General features: G+C 47.7%; 1 pseudogene; it reads right to left on the bottom strand.

The window, feature by feature from the left end:
• Positions 1–10,329: 10,329 nt before the first annotated feature.
• LOC124024594 lies at positions 10,330–13,171 on the bottom strand (annotated as a pseudogene).
• Positions 13,172–13,704: the final 533 nt, after the last annotated feature.

The following is a 13,704-nucleotide window of genomic DNA, read 5'->3' as shown; positions in this document are numbered from 1 at the left end:
CTCTCTCTCTCTCTCTCTCTCTCTCTCTTATAAATAATTCAATACAACGGCATGTATGACTAATGTAAGGAAGGGACACAACACAACCCCGAGATACTAGTGGGTCTGGTACAGGGTCAAGCAGCGGGTCTGGTACAGGGTCAAGCAGCGGGTCTGGTACAGGGTCAAGTAGCGGGTCTGGTACAGGGTCAAGTAGCGGGTCTGGTACAGGGTCAAGTAGCGGGTCTGGTACAGGGTCAAGTAGTGGGTCTGGTACAGGGTCAAGTAGCGGGTCTGGTACAGGGTCAAGTAGCGGGTCTGGTACAGGGTCAAGTAGCGGGTCTGGTACAGGGTCAAGCAGCGGGTCTGGTACAGGGTCAAGCAGCGGGTCTGGTACAGGGTCAAGTAGCGGGTCTGGTACAGGGTCAAGTAGCGGGTCTGGTACAGGGTCAACTAGTGGGTCTGGTACAGGGTCAAGTAGCGGGTCTGGTACAGGGTCAAGTAGCGGGTCTGGTACAGGGTCAAGTAGCGGGTCTGGTACAGGGTCAAGTAGCGGGTCTGGTACAGGAGGAGGAGGAGGAGAGACTAGAGCCTCAGAGGAAGCAGAAACCCCTCCCCCTTTAGACACCCCTCCCCCTTTAGAAAGCATCAACGGTTTCTGAGTCACCTTCAGACAAGAGCCTTAGAGGCAGCAGAAACCCCCAGCAGTGAACCCCTCCCCCTTTAGAAACTCCTCCCCCTTTAGAAACTCCTCCCCCTTTAGAAAGCACCAATGGTTTCTGAGTCACCTTTAGACTAGAGCCTTAGAGGCAGCAGAAACCCCCAGCAGTGAACCCCTGCCCCTTTAGAAAGCACCAACGGTTTCTGAGTCACCTTTGACCTGCAGCTGCCTGACAATAGAGGCATGTGGGATATCCTGAGAGGGGCTAACAACAGGCAGCGTTGGCTCTGCATGGGAACGCCTCGCCAACCATCACAATGATCCTACCTCAGTCAGTCCACCAGAATAGAAATGAACGTTGGTCTGTACATACAACTAGAAACTCCAGAAATGACCTGAGTCATTGACACCGAACTGAAAATGACGTGAGCCCCCAGCTAGCCACATGCTACAGACTACAGATACTACTGCTGTGAGCCCCCAGCTAGCCACATGCTACAGACTACAGATACTACTGCTGTGAGCCCCAGCTAGCCACATGCTACAGACTACAGATACTACTGCTGTGAGCCCCCAGCTAGCCGCATGCTACAGACTACAGATACTACTGCTGTGAGCCGCCAGCTAGCCACATGCTACAGACTACAGACACCACTGCTGTGAGCCCCCAGCTAGCCACATGCTACATGCTACAGATACTACTGCTGTGAGCCCCCAGCTAGCCACATGCTACAGACTACAGATACTACTGCTGTGAGCCCCCAGCTAGCCACATGCTACATGCTACAGATACTACTGCTGTGAGCCCCCAGCTAGCCACATGCTACAGACTACAGATACTACTGCTGTGATCCCTCAGCTAGCCACATGCTACAGACTACAGACACCACTGCTGTGAGCCGCCAGCTAGCCACATGCTACAGACTACAGACACTACTGCTGTGAGCCGCCAGCTAGCCACATGCTACATGCTACAGATACTACTGCTGTGAGCCCCCAGCTAGCCACATGCTACAGATACTACTGCTGTGAGCCCCCAGCTAGCCACATGCTACAGACTACAGATACTACTGCTGTGAGCCCCCAGCTAGCCACATGCTACATGCTACAGATACTACTGCTGTGAGCCCCAGCTAGCCACATGCTACAGACTACAGATACTACTGCTGTGATCCCTCAGCTAGCCACATGCTACAGACTACAGACACCACTGCTGTGAGCCCCCAGCTAGCCACATGCTACAGACTACAGATACTACTGCTGTGAGCCCCCAGCTAGCCACATGCTACATGCTACAGATACTACTGCTGTGAGCCCCCAGCTAGCCACACGCTACAGACTACAGATACTACTGCTGTGAGCCGCCAGCTAGCCACATGCTACATGCTACAGATACTACTGCTGTGAGCCCCCAGCTAGCCACATGCTACATGCTACAGATACTACTGCTGTGAGCCCCCAGCTAGCCACATGCTACAGATACTACTGCTGTGAGCCCCCAGCTAGCCACATGCTACAGACTACAGATACTATTGCTGTGAGCCCCCAGCTAGCCACATGCTACATGCTACAGATACTACTGCTGTGAGCCCCCAGCTAGCCACATGCTACATGCTACATGCTACAGATACTACTGCTGTGAGCCCCCAGCTAGCCACACGCTACAGACTACAGATACTACTGCTGTGAGCCGCCAGCTAGCCACATGCTACATGCTACAGATACTACTGCTGTGAGCCCCCAGCTAGCCACATGCTACAGACTACAGATACTACTGCTGTGAGCCGCCAGCTAGCCACATGCTACAGACTACAGACACTACTGCTGTGAGCCGCCAGCTAGCCACATGCTACATGCTACAGATACTACTGCTGTGAGCCCCCAGCTAGCCACATGCTACAGATACTACTGCTGTGAGCCCCCAGCTAGCCACATGCTACAGACTACAGACACTACTGCTGTGAGCCGCCTGTTAGCCACATGCTACATGCTACAGATACTACTGCTGTGAGCCCCCAGCTAGCCACATGCTACAGATACTACTGCTGTGAGCCCCCAGCTAGCCACATGCTACAGACTACAGATACTACTGCTGTGAGCCCCCAGCTAGCCACATGCTACATGCTACAGATACTACTGCGGTGAGCCCCCAGCTAGCCACATGCTACAGATACTACTGCTGTGTATTTTTCTGGAAAGCTCTGCTCTTCTCTGTTCCCAGTTAAACCCTCTTTGTGAGGACTGAGGGGTGATTTGGCTTAACCCCCCCCCCCGAAAAACTGCCTCATCCCTCCAGTGTGTCTCTCTCTGTCTGTGGCACTAAGCCTGTTTAAAGACATGTCAGACGAGGTTAAAGTCCTGATTAAGACACTGTAGTAGTACAACAGGTAGAACTATGAGACCCTGCAGATTACACATGGATAAAGACTAAGCTGATGGACTTCCGAGTCTTCTCAGGGAGGGGTTAGTTGACATACAGTGGGTTTATACAGTTACACCCCAATGATATATCAGATAGAACCTAAAATAATATATCAGTTAGAACCCAAAAATATATCTGTTAGAACCCAAAAAATATATCTGTTAGAACCCAATAATATATCTGTTAGAACCCAATAATATATCAGATAGAACCCAATAATATATCAGTTACAACCCAATAATATATCAGATAGAACCCAATAATATATCCGATAGAACCCAATAATCTATTTGTTAGAACCCAATAATCTATTAGTTAGAACCCAATAATCTATCAATTAGAACCCAATAATCTATCAGATAGAACCCAATAATCTATCAGATAGAACCCAATAATATATCAGATAGAACCCAATAATATATCAGATAGAACCCAATAATCTATCAGATAGAACCCAATAATATATCAGATAGAACCCAATAATATATCAGATAGAACCCAATAATCTATCAGATAGAACCCAATAATATATCAGATAGAACCCAATAATCTATTAGTTAGAACCCAATAATCTATTAGTTAGAACCCAATAATCTATCAGTTAGAACCCAATAATATATCACATAGAACTCAATAATATATCTATTAGAACCCAATAATCTATCAGATAGAACCCAATAATCTATCACATAGAACCCAATAATATATCACATAGAACTCAATAATATATCTATTAGAACCCAATAATCTATCACATAGAACCCAATAATATATCTATTAGAACCCAATAATATATCTATTAGAACCCAATAATCTATCAGATAGAACCCAATAATATATCTATTAGAACCCAATAATATATCTATTAGAACCCAATAAGGCAGGTAGTCTAGTGGCAGGTAGCCTAGTGGTTAGAGTGTAGGGACGGCAGGTAGCCTAGTGGTTAGAGCGTTGGGCCAGTAACTGAAAGTTTGCTAGATCAAATCCCTGAGCTGACAAGGTTCAAGGCAGTTAACCCACTGTTCCCAGGCCATCATTGTAAATAATAATTTGTTCTGGGTCATTCTGTAGCTCAGTTGGTAGAGCATGGCGCTTGTAACGCCAGGGTAGTGGGTTTGATCCCCGGGACCACCCATACGTAGAATGTATGCACACATGACTGAAAGTCGCTTTGGATAAAAGCGTCTGCTAAACGGCATATATTATTATTATATTATTCTTAACTGATTCATTGACTTTGCAAGTAAAATAAAATGTTGAGCCCTTTCATTACAGGTAAAAACAGGCTGTTTTAGAGAACATTATTTTTGCACCATGACATTTTAACTATAAATATCAGAGCATGATTTGTGATATAAAAAAAGACATGAAGTATCTACAGAGTATCTATAGAGTATCTACAGAGTATCTACAGAGTATCTATAGAGTATCTATAGAGTATCTACAGAGTATCTATAGAGTATCTATAGAGTATCTATAGAGTAGGCCCTCAGTCAACAGGTTCATAACCAGTAAGTTGTTGAGAACCTCTGGTATGTTGTCGTGTTTAAAACATTCCCTCTCAATAATAACTTCCATCACATACTAGCCGTTTGTCTTTCCTCCCTCCGAGATGTTTGGGCTGGGAATTACCAGGGACCTCACAACACAATATCAAAACTGTGTGTAGGCCATACCTGTGTGTCCATGCCATACGTACTGTGTGTCGAGGCCACGTACTGTGTGTTGAGGCCATACGTACTGTGTGTCGAGGCCACGTACTGTGTGTTGAGGCCATACGTACTGTGTGTTGAGGCCATACGTACTGTGTGTTGATGCCATACGTACTGTGTGTTGAGGCCATGCGTACTGTGTGTACTGTGTGTGTTGAGGGCCATACGTACTGTGTGTTGATGCCATACGTATTGTGTGTTGATGCCATACGTACTGTGTGTTGATGCCATACGTACTGTACTGTGTGTCGAGGCCATACGTACTGTGTGTTGATGCCATACGTACTGTGTGTTGAGGCCATACGTACTGTGTGTCGAGGCCATACGTACTGTGTGTTGAGGCCATACGTACTGTGTGTTGATGCCATACATACTGTACTGTGTGTCGAGGCCATACGTACTGTGTGTTGATGCCATACGTACTGTGTGTTGAGGCCATACGTACTGTGTGTCGAGGCCATACGTACTGTGTGTTGAGGCCATACGTACTGTGTGTTGATGCCATACGTACTGTGTGTTGATGCCATACGTACTGTGTGTTGAGGTCATACGTACTGTACTGTGTATCGAGGCCATACGTACTGTGTGTTGATGCCATACGTACTTTTGTACCGTGTGTTGATGCCATACGTACTGTGTGTTGAGGCCATACGTACTGTGTGTTGATGCCATACGTACTGTACTGTGTGTTGAGGCCATACGTACTGTACTGTGTGTTGAGGCCATACGTACTGTGTGTTGAGGCCATACGTACTGTGTGTTGAGGCCATACGTACTGTACTGTGTATTGAGGCCATACGTACTGTGTGTTGAGGCCATACGTACTGTGTGTTGAGGCCATACGTACTGTACTGTGTGTTGAGGCCATACGTACTGTACTGTGTGTTGAGGCCATACGTACTGTGTGTTGAGGCCATACGTACTGTGTGTTGAGGCCATACGTACTGTGTGTTGAGGCCATACGTACTGTGTGTTGATGCCATACGTACTGTGTGTTGAGGCCATACGTACTGTACTGTGTGTTGAGGCCATACGTACTGTACTGTGTGTTGAGGCCATACGTACTGTGTGTTGATGCCATACGTACTGTGTGTTGATGCCATACGTACTGTACTGTGTGTTGAGGCCATACGTACTGTGTGTTGAGGCCATACGTACTGTGTGTTGATGCCATACGTACTGTGTGTTGATGCCATACGTACTGTGTGTTGAGGCCATACGTACTGTGTGTCGAGGCCATACGTACTGTGTGTTGATGCCATACGTACTGTGTGTTGATGCCATACGTACTGTGTGTTGAGGCCATACGTACTGTACTGTGTGTTGATGCCATACGTACTGTGTGTTGATGCCATACGTACTGTGTGTTGATGCCATACGTACTGTACTGTGTGTTGAGGCCATACATACTGTGTGTTGATGCCATACGTACTGTGTGTCGAAGCCATACGTACTGTACTGTGTGTTGAGGCCATACGTACTGTACTGTGTGTTGAGGCCATACGTACTGTGTGTTGATGCCATACGTACTGTGTGTTGAGGCCATACGTACTGTGTGTTGATGCCATACGTACTGTACTGTGTGTTGAGGCCATACGTACTGTGTGTTGATGCCATACGTACTGTGTGTTGATGCCATACGTACTGTACTGTGTGTTGAGGCCATACGTACTGTACTGTGTGTTGAGGTCATACGTACTGTGTGTTGATGCCATACGTACTGTGTGTTGAGGCCATACGTACTGTGTGTTGATGCCATACGTACTGTGTGTTGAGGCCATACGTACTGTGTGTCCAGGCCATACGTACTGTGTGTCCATGAGGCTGTGTGTTGAGGCCATACGTACTGTGTGTTGATGCCATACGTACTGTGTGTTGAGGCCATACGTACTGTGTGTTGAGGCCATACGTACTGTACTGTGTGTTGAGGCCATACGTACTGTACTGTGTGTTGAGGCCATACGTACTGTGTGTTGAGGCCATACGTACTGTACTGTGTGTTGAGGCCATACGTACTGTGTGTTGAGGCCATACGTACTGTACTGTGTGTTGAGGCCATACGTACTGTGTGTTGAGGCCATACGTACTGTGTGTTGATGCCATACGTACTGTGTGTTGATGCCATACGTACTGTACTGTGTGTTGATGCCATACGTACTGTGTGTTGATGCCATACGTACTGTACTGTGTGTTGATGCCATACGTACTGTGTGTCGAGGCCATACGTACTGTGTGTTGATGCCATACGTACTGTGTGTTGAGGCCATACGTACTGTGTGTTGATGCCATACGTACTGTGTGTTGAGGCCATACGTACTGTACTGTGTGTTGAGGCCATACGTACTGTGTGTCGAGGCCATACGTACTGTGTGTTGAGGCCATACGTACTGTACTGTGTGTTGATGCCATACGTACTGTACTGTGTGTTGATGCCATACGTACTGTACTGTGTGTTGATGCCATACGTACTGTGTGTTGAGGCCATACGTACTGTACTGTGTGTTGATGCCATACGTACTGTGTGTTGAGGCCATACGTACTGTGTGTTGAGGCCATACGTACTGTGTGTCGAGGCCATACGTACTGTGTGTCCATGCCATACGTACTGTGTGTTGAGGCCATACGTACTGTGTGTCGAGGCCATACGTACTGTGTGTCCATGCCATACGTACTGTGTGTTGAGGCCATACGTACTGTGTGTTGAGGCCATACGTACTGTGTGTCCATGCCATACGTACTGTGTGTTGAGGCCATACGTACTGTGTGTTGAGGCCATACGTACTGTGTGTCCATGCCATACGTACTGTGTGTCGAGGCCATACGTACTGTGTGTCGAGGCCATACGTACTGTGTGTCGAGGCCATACGTACTGTGTGTCGAGGCCATACGCACTGTGTGTCGAGGCCATACGTACTGTGTGTCGAGGCCATACGTACTGTGTGTCGAGGCCATACGTACTGTGTGTTGAGGCCATACGTACTGTGTGTTGATGCCATACGTACTGTGTGTTGAGGCCATACGTACTGTGTGTTGAGGCCATACGTACTGTGTGTCGAGGCCATACGTACTGTGTGTCCATGCCATACGTACTGTGTGTTGAGGCCATACGTACTGTGTGTCGAGGCCATACGTACTGTGTGTTGAGGCCATACGTACTGTGTGTTGAGGCCATACGTACTGTGTGTTGAGGCCATACGTACTGTGTGTTGAGGCCATACGTACTGTGTGTTGAGGCCATACGTACTGTGTGTCGAGGCCATACGTACTGTGTGTTGAGGCCATACGTACTGTGTGTTGAGGCCATACGTACTGTGTGTTGAGGCCATACGTACTGTGTGTTGAGGCCATACGTACTGTACTGTGTGTCGAGGCCATACGTACTGTGTGTTGAGGCCATACGTACTGGGGACAAGAGACAGGATGAGGAAAACAAATAGTCTCCCTCGTTACAAAAAGAAGATAGAGAACAAGAGACAGGATGAGGAAAACAAATAGTCTCCCTCGTTACAAAAAGAAGATAGAGAACAAGAGACAGGATGAGGACAACAAATAGTCTCCCTCGTTACAAAAAGAAGATAGAGAACAAGAGACAGGATGAGGAAAACAAATAGTCTCCCTCGTTACAAAAAGAAGATAGAGAACAAGAGACAGGATGAGGAAAACAAATAGTCTCCCTCGTTACAAAAAGAAGATAGAGAACAAGAGACAGGATGAGGAAAACAAATAGTCTCCCTCGTTACAAAAAGAAGATAGAGAACAAGAGACAGGATGAGGAAAACAAATAGTCTCCCTCGTTACAAAAAGAAGATAGAGAACAAGAAAATAGAGAACAAGAGAATAGAGAACAAGAACAAGCTATGAAGGAAAAAAAACTGGAGTTTTTGGTACAAGACACAGCCAACCAGTGCAAAGAAATAACATTGCGATATTGTCAAAACAACAACATAACAACAAAATCACACCGTCACAGAGAGATGTATTAAAGTGTAATTCTGTAATAAAACGGCCGTGGGATGACGTCTGGTTGAAGAGGTCTGGATTTCAACACATGATACATCTTCCTAAATATTAAACGGAATCGATTTGTCCTGATGTCACTGGCTCCACTCTCTCTCTCCCTCTCTTTCCATATCTACAACTCTCTCTCTTTCAGTCTCTTTCCATATCTACACCTCTCTCTCTTTCAGTCTCTTTCCATATCTACAACTCTCTCTCTTTCAGTCTCTTTCCATATCTACAACTCTCTCTCTCTTTCTCTCTCCCTCTTTCCATATCTACAACTCTCCCTCTCTCCTTCCCTCTCTCTTTCAGTCTCTTTCCATATCTACAACTCTCTCTCTTTCAGTCTCTTTCCATATCTACAACTCTCCCCTCTCTCCTTCCCTCTCTCTTTCCATATCTACAACTCTCCCTCTCTCCTTCCCTCTCTCTTTCCATATCTACAACTCTCCCTCTCTCCTTCCCTCTCTCTTCCCATATCTACAACTCTCCCTCTCTCCTTCCCTCCCTCTTTCAGTCTCTTTCCATATCTACAACTCTCCCTCTCTCCTTCCCTCCCTCTTTCCATATCTACAACTCTCCCTCTCTCCTTCCCTCCCTCTTTCCATATCTACAACTCTCCCTCTCTCCTTCCCTCTCTCTTTCCATATCTACAACTCTCCCTCTCTCCTTCCCTCTCTTTCCATATCTACAACTCTCCTCTCTCCTTCCCTCTCTTTCCATATACTCTCCCTCTCTCCTTCCCTCTCTCTTTCTCTACAACTCTCCCTCTCTCCTTCCCTCTCTCTTTCCATATCTACAACTCTCCCTCTCTCCTTCCCTCTCTCTTTCCATATCTACAACTCTCCCTCTCTCCTTCCCTCTCTCTTTCCATATCTACAACTCTCCCTCTCTCCTTCCCTCTCTCTTCCCATATCTACAACTCTCCCTCTCTCCTTCCCTCCCTCTTTCAGTCTCTTTCCATATCTACAACTCTCCCTCTCTCCTTCCCTCCCTCTTTCCATATCTACAACTCTCCCTCTCTCCTTCCCTCTCTTTCCATATCTACAACTCTCCCTCTCTCCTTCCCTTCTTTCCATATCTACAACTCTCCCTCTCTCCTTCCCTCTCTCTTTCCATATCTACAACTCTCCCTCTCTCCTTCCCTCCCTCTTTCCATATCTACAACTCTCCCTCTCTCCTTCCCTCTCTCTTTCCATATCTACAACTCTCCCTCTCTCCTTCCCTCTCTCTTTCCATATCTACAACTCTCCCTCTCTCCTTCCCTCTCTCTTTCCATATCTACAACTCTCCCTCTCTCCTTCCCTCTCTCTTTCCATATCTACAACTCTCCCTCTCTCCTTCCCTCTCTCTTTCCATATCTACAACTCTCCCTCTCTCCTTCCCTCCCTCTTTCCATATCTCTATCTCTATCTCACTCGTGTTACACTATACCTACACTCCAGTATATCAGTCCATTAAATAGAGAGGGAAAAGATCTGAAGCAGAGGAGATGGATGAGGGGTAGGAGGAAGGAAGGAAGGAAGGAAGGAAGGAGGAAGGAGTATGGTGGATAATCACAATGCTGTCCTGCTTTCTGTCTGTTTGCTGTGTCAGACACATGTAAAGCCAAACACAAATTTCCATTCCAACAAGAAGGGAATTTGAATCTTAACGTGACTCTTCCCTGGTCACCTAAACAAACAAAGGTTCACATAAATCAATAAAAACCCAGTTGAATGGTTTCTTGTTCCTACCTGTATAATGGACATCCTGCTACTGGGGGTATCTGTGGTGTTAGTCACCGGGCCAGTGAAGGACGTGTGACAGCCGACGCCGTGGCCCTGTCCCTGGGGCACCGACAGGCTGTTGGCCGTGGGCTTGAGGTACATGACCTCCGACCTGGGCGAGCTCAGCGGCAGCCGCGTCTGGTAATCGAAGTACATGGGGGAGGTGGCGAGCGACGGGGAGCTCACCACCTTCATGGCGTCCCGTTCCTCCACCTCGCTCTGAACCAGCATGATGTCATTCTTGTTGATCTTCTTCTTCTTGCCTTTGCCCAGCTGCGGGTGAGAGTACTCCGCCATGCGGCAGTTATACGTCCTGATCTCCTTGTTCTCCCGTTTGCACTTCACGGCGATGGTTACCATGGCAGCCAGCAGCATCATAGAGATGATGGATAAGGTGACGATGAGAGGCAGCGAGGTGTCCCAGTTGTGATGCTCTTCGTTGATGTGGGGCTCGCCGCCCGGCAGCGGTCCGCTGTAGGCCTTGACGATGAGGCGTGCGGCGGTGGTGAGGGTGGGCTTCCCGTGGTCCATCACCCTGACGATCAGCTCCACCGTGGGGCTGACGTCCTCCCAGAAGGGGTGGGCGGTCCGTACCTCGCCCGTCACCGGGTCCATCTCGAACAGATGCTCCTCGTTACCGTCGGAGATCTCGTAGGTCAACCGCCCGCTCTCGCCGTAATCGTTGTCGACCGCCCTCACCGTGGTGACGACGTAACCTACGCCGACGTTCCGTGGCACGTGGATCTCCGCCGTGTCGTTCAGGAGCAGCGGGAGAACGATGACGGGGATATTGTCGTTAACGTCTAAGACGCTGACCCTGACCGTGGTGTTGCTCTCCAGGTGAGGAGACCCAGCATCCTTCGCCAAGACCTTAAAATCAAAGAATTTGATTTGTTCGTAGTTGAATGACCTCACGGCGTAGATTGCCCCGTTGGCCGCGTTCACGTTCACGAAGGTGTTGACATCTCCTCCACTCACGTTGGAGTTGAGGATGGAGTAGAACACGGTTCCGTTCTGGCCCAGGTCCGGGTCTAGAGCGAGGACGGAACCCAGATACTCCCCGGGGATGTTGTTCTCCGGCACCTGGAGCAGATACACAGCTTTGGTGAAACGCGGAACGTTATCGTTCTCGTCTAGAATCTTCACCGTGAACGACTTGGTGGAGTTAAGGGGCGGCGTGCCGTTGTCCTTGGCGACGATGGTGACGTTGTACTCGTCCTGCTGTTCTCTGTCCAGAGGCCTGTCCGTCACCACGGTGTAGAAGTTGTCGTAGTTCTCCTCTAGTTTAAACGGAACGTTCCCCAAGACTCTACATTGTAGCTTCCCGTTTCTCCCAGAGTCTTTATCCGTGACTCTGACCAGGGCGATGACCGTGCCTGGTGGGGCTGCCTCGCTAATGGCCCCTGCCTCACAGACACAAACCCTATGGAGGGCCAGTTGTCATTCCTGTCAATCACATTCACAGTTACTTTACAGTGGCCTGGGATGGGGTTAGGGCCTAAATCCTTAGCCTGAACATCTATTTCTATAATAGGGTTCTCCTCGTAGTCAATCTCTCCTTGTATTTTTATGACTCCCGTTCTAGAATCTATAGAGAAGAGTTCTCTGATTCTATCCGGGGCGTAACCGCTGAATGAATAAACCACCTGACCATTGGAACCCTCGTCTGGGTCTGTGGCGTTTAAATCTATCAATACTTTCCCAGGTGGGGAGTTTTCTGGGATTTCTACAACATAAGAGGGCTGTTCAAACACAGGGCTGTTATCGTTAGAGTCAATAACTTTCACATTAATCTGCATGGTTCCTGATCTGGGATACTCCCCGCCGTCCGTAGCGGTTAGGATGAGGGTGTGATGGTTACGTTCCTCCCGGTCTAACGGCCGTTGAATAACTAACTCGGGAAATTTAGTTCCGTCCCCGCGGGATTTTACATCCAGAGAAAACAGATTGTAGTCGTCTCGTGTGATCTGGTAGGTTTTTAGCCCGTTCTCCCCAGCGTCCGGGTCATGAGCGCTAGTAAGCGGGAAGCGGGTGCCCGGGGCTGCGTTCTCAGAAATGTCAATATCAATCTGATCGGAAGGGAACGTGGGCGAGTTGTCGTTGATGTCGACTATATCTACCTTAATCATGCAGATCTCTTTGTCGTTAGCAAATACCTCCATGGAGAGCTGACATTTGGGGTTCCGCCGACACAGTGTTTCCCTGTCGATGCGTTGCTTGGTATAGAGCAGCCCGCTCTCCGGGTCCACATCGATGAGATGCGGTGCTGAATTCTCCAGAACTCTGAAGTTTGATTTTTTCCCTTGTCCTCCTTGCCCGAGACCGAGTTTAGCATCTTTAGCAATGTTGCCTATAACCGTTCCCGGTCCTTGCTCTTCGTTAACGGAATAATTCAAGTTTTTCAAAGCCAGGGCTTGAGCCCAAAGGAGAAGGAAAAATAAAATGGAAAGATACATCCTTCGGTGAGAGGTTTTTTTAATTTGGTGCGATTTTTTTTTTTTACACCTCCGACTCCGACCTGTTGATTTCTCCAACACAAAATGGGTGATTTCTACCATTCAGGATCAAACACACAGTTCCGTTCATCGTGGAATGTAGAAGTCATTCTAGAGCACCGATTTAAATTCCCTTTCTCTCTCTCTGTCTCTCTCGCTCTCCTTTCCTTTATAGAAAACGATGGTGCTCGTGGACACCTAATTTAAATTCAGTTGAACGCCTAGGGCTCATCTCAGGAATAATCGTAACCCGGTCTGTCTCCAACCGGATAGAATAGCCGTTATGCGTTCCCGTGCTCTCTCTCTCTGTCGCTCTCTTGCCTGAAACACAAAGGGGTGTAATAGCGTTATATGTTAATAAAGTGTATTTATATATCAATATACTAGACATAATGAACCGCCTTGACTTGATAATTATATCCTTAGCTATGGGTGAATATGCAGTGACTGAGTCCTTCAACATGAAACGCACAACTAAATGCGTAAATCATTGCCACAATGGATGGGGATAGTCTGTCAATTAGGTAACCTTGAGAAGCGTCGGGGAGGCGCAGTGCTGATGATACACAATACTGCTTTGTGTTGTTGTCCTTTTGATCGTATGGACATGTCATCTATAAACTACCCGCGTGTTATAGGAAATCTGACACATGCGCTTCAGTAGGAT

Source organism: Oncorhynchus gorbuscha, unplaced genomic scaffold, assembly GCF_021184085.1.
Source record: "Oncorhynchus gorbuscha isolate QuinsamMale2020 ecotype Even-year unplaced genomic scaffold, OgorEven_v1.0 Un_scaffold_1943, whole genome shotgun sequence".
NCBI classification, from domain to species: domain Eukaryota; kingdom Metazoa; phylum Chordata; class Actinopteri; order Salmoniformes; family Salmonidae; genus Oncorhynchus; species Oncorhynchus gorbuscha.
The sequence above is the reverse complement of the archived record's forward strand: the minus strand, read 5'-3'. Positions and strand labels throughout refer to the sequence as shown.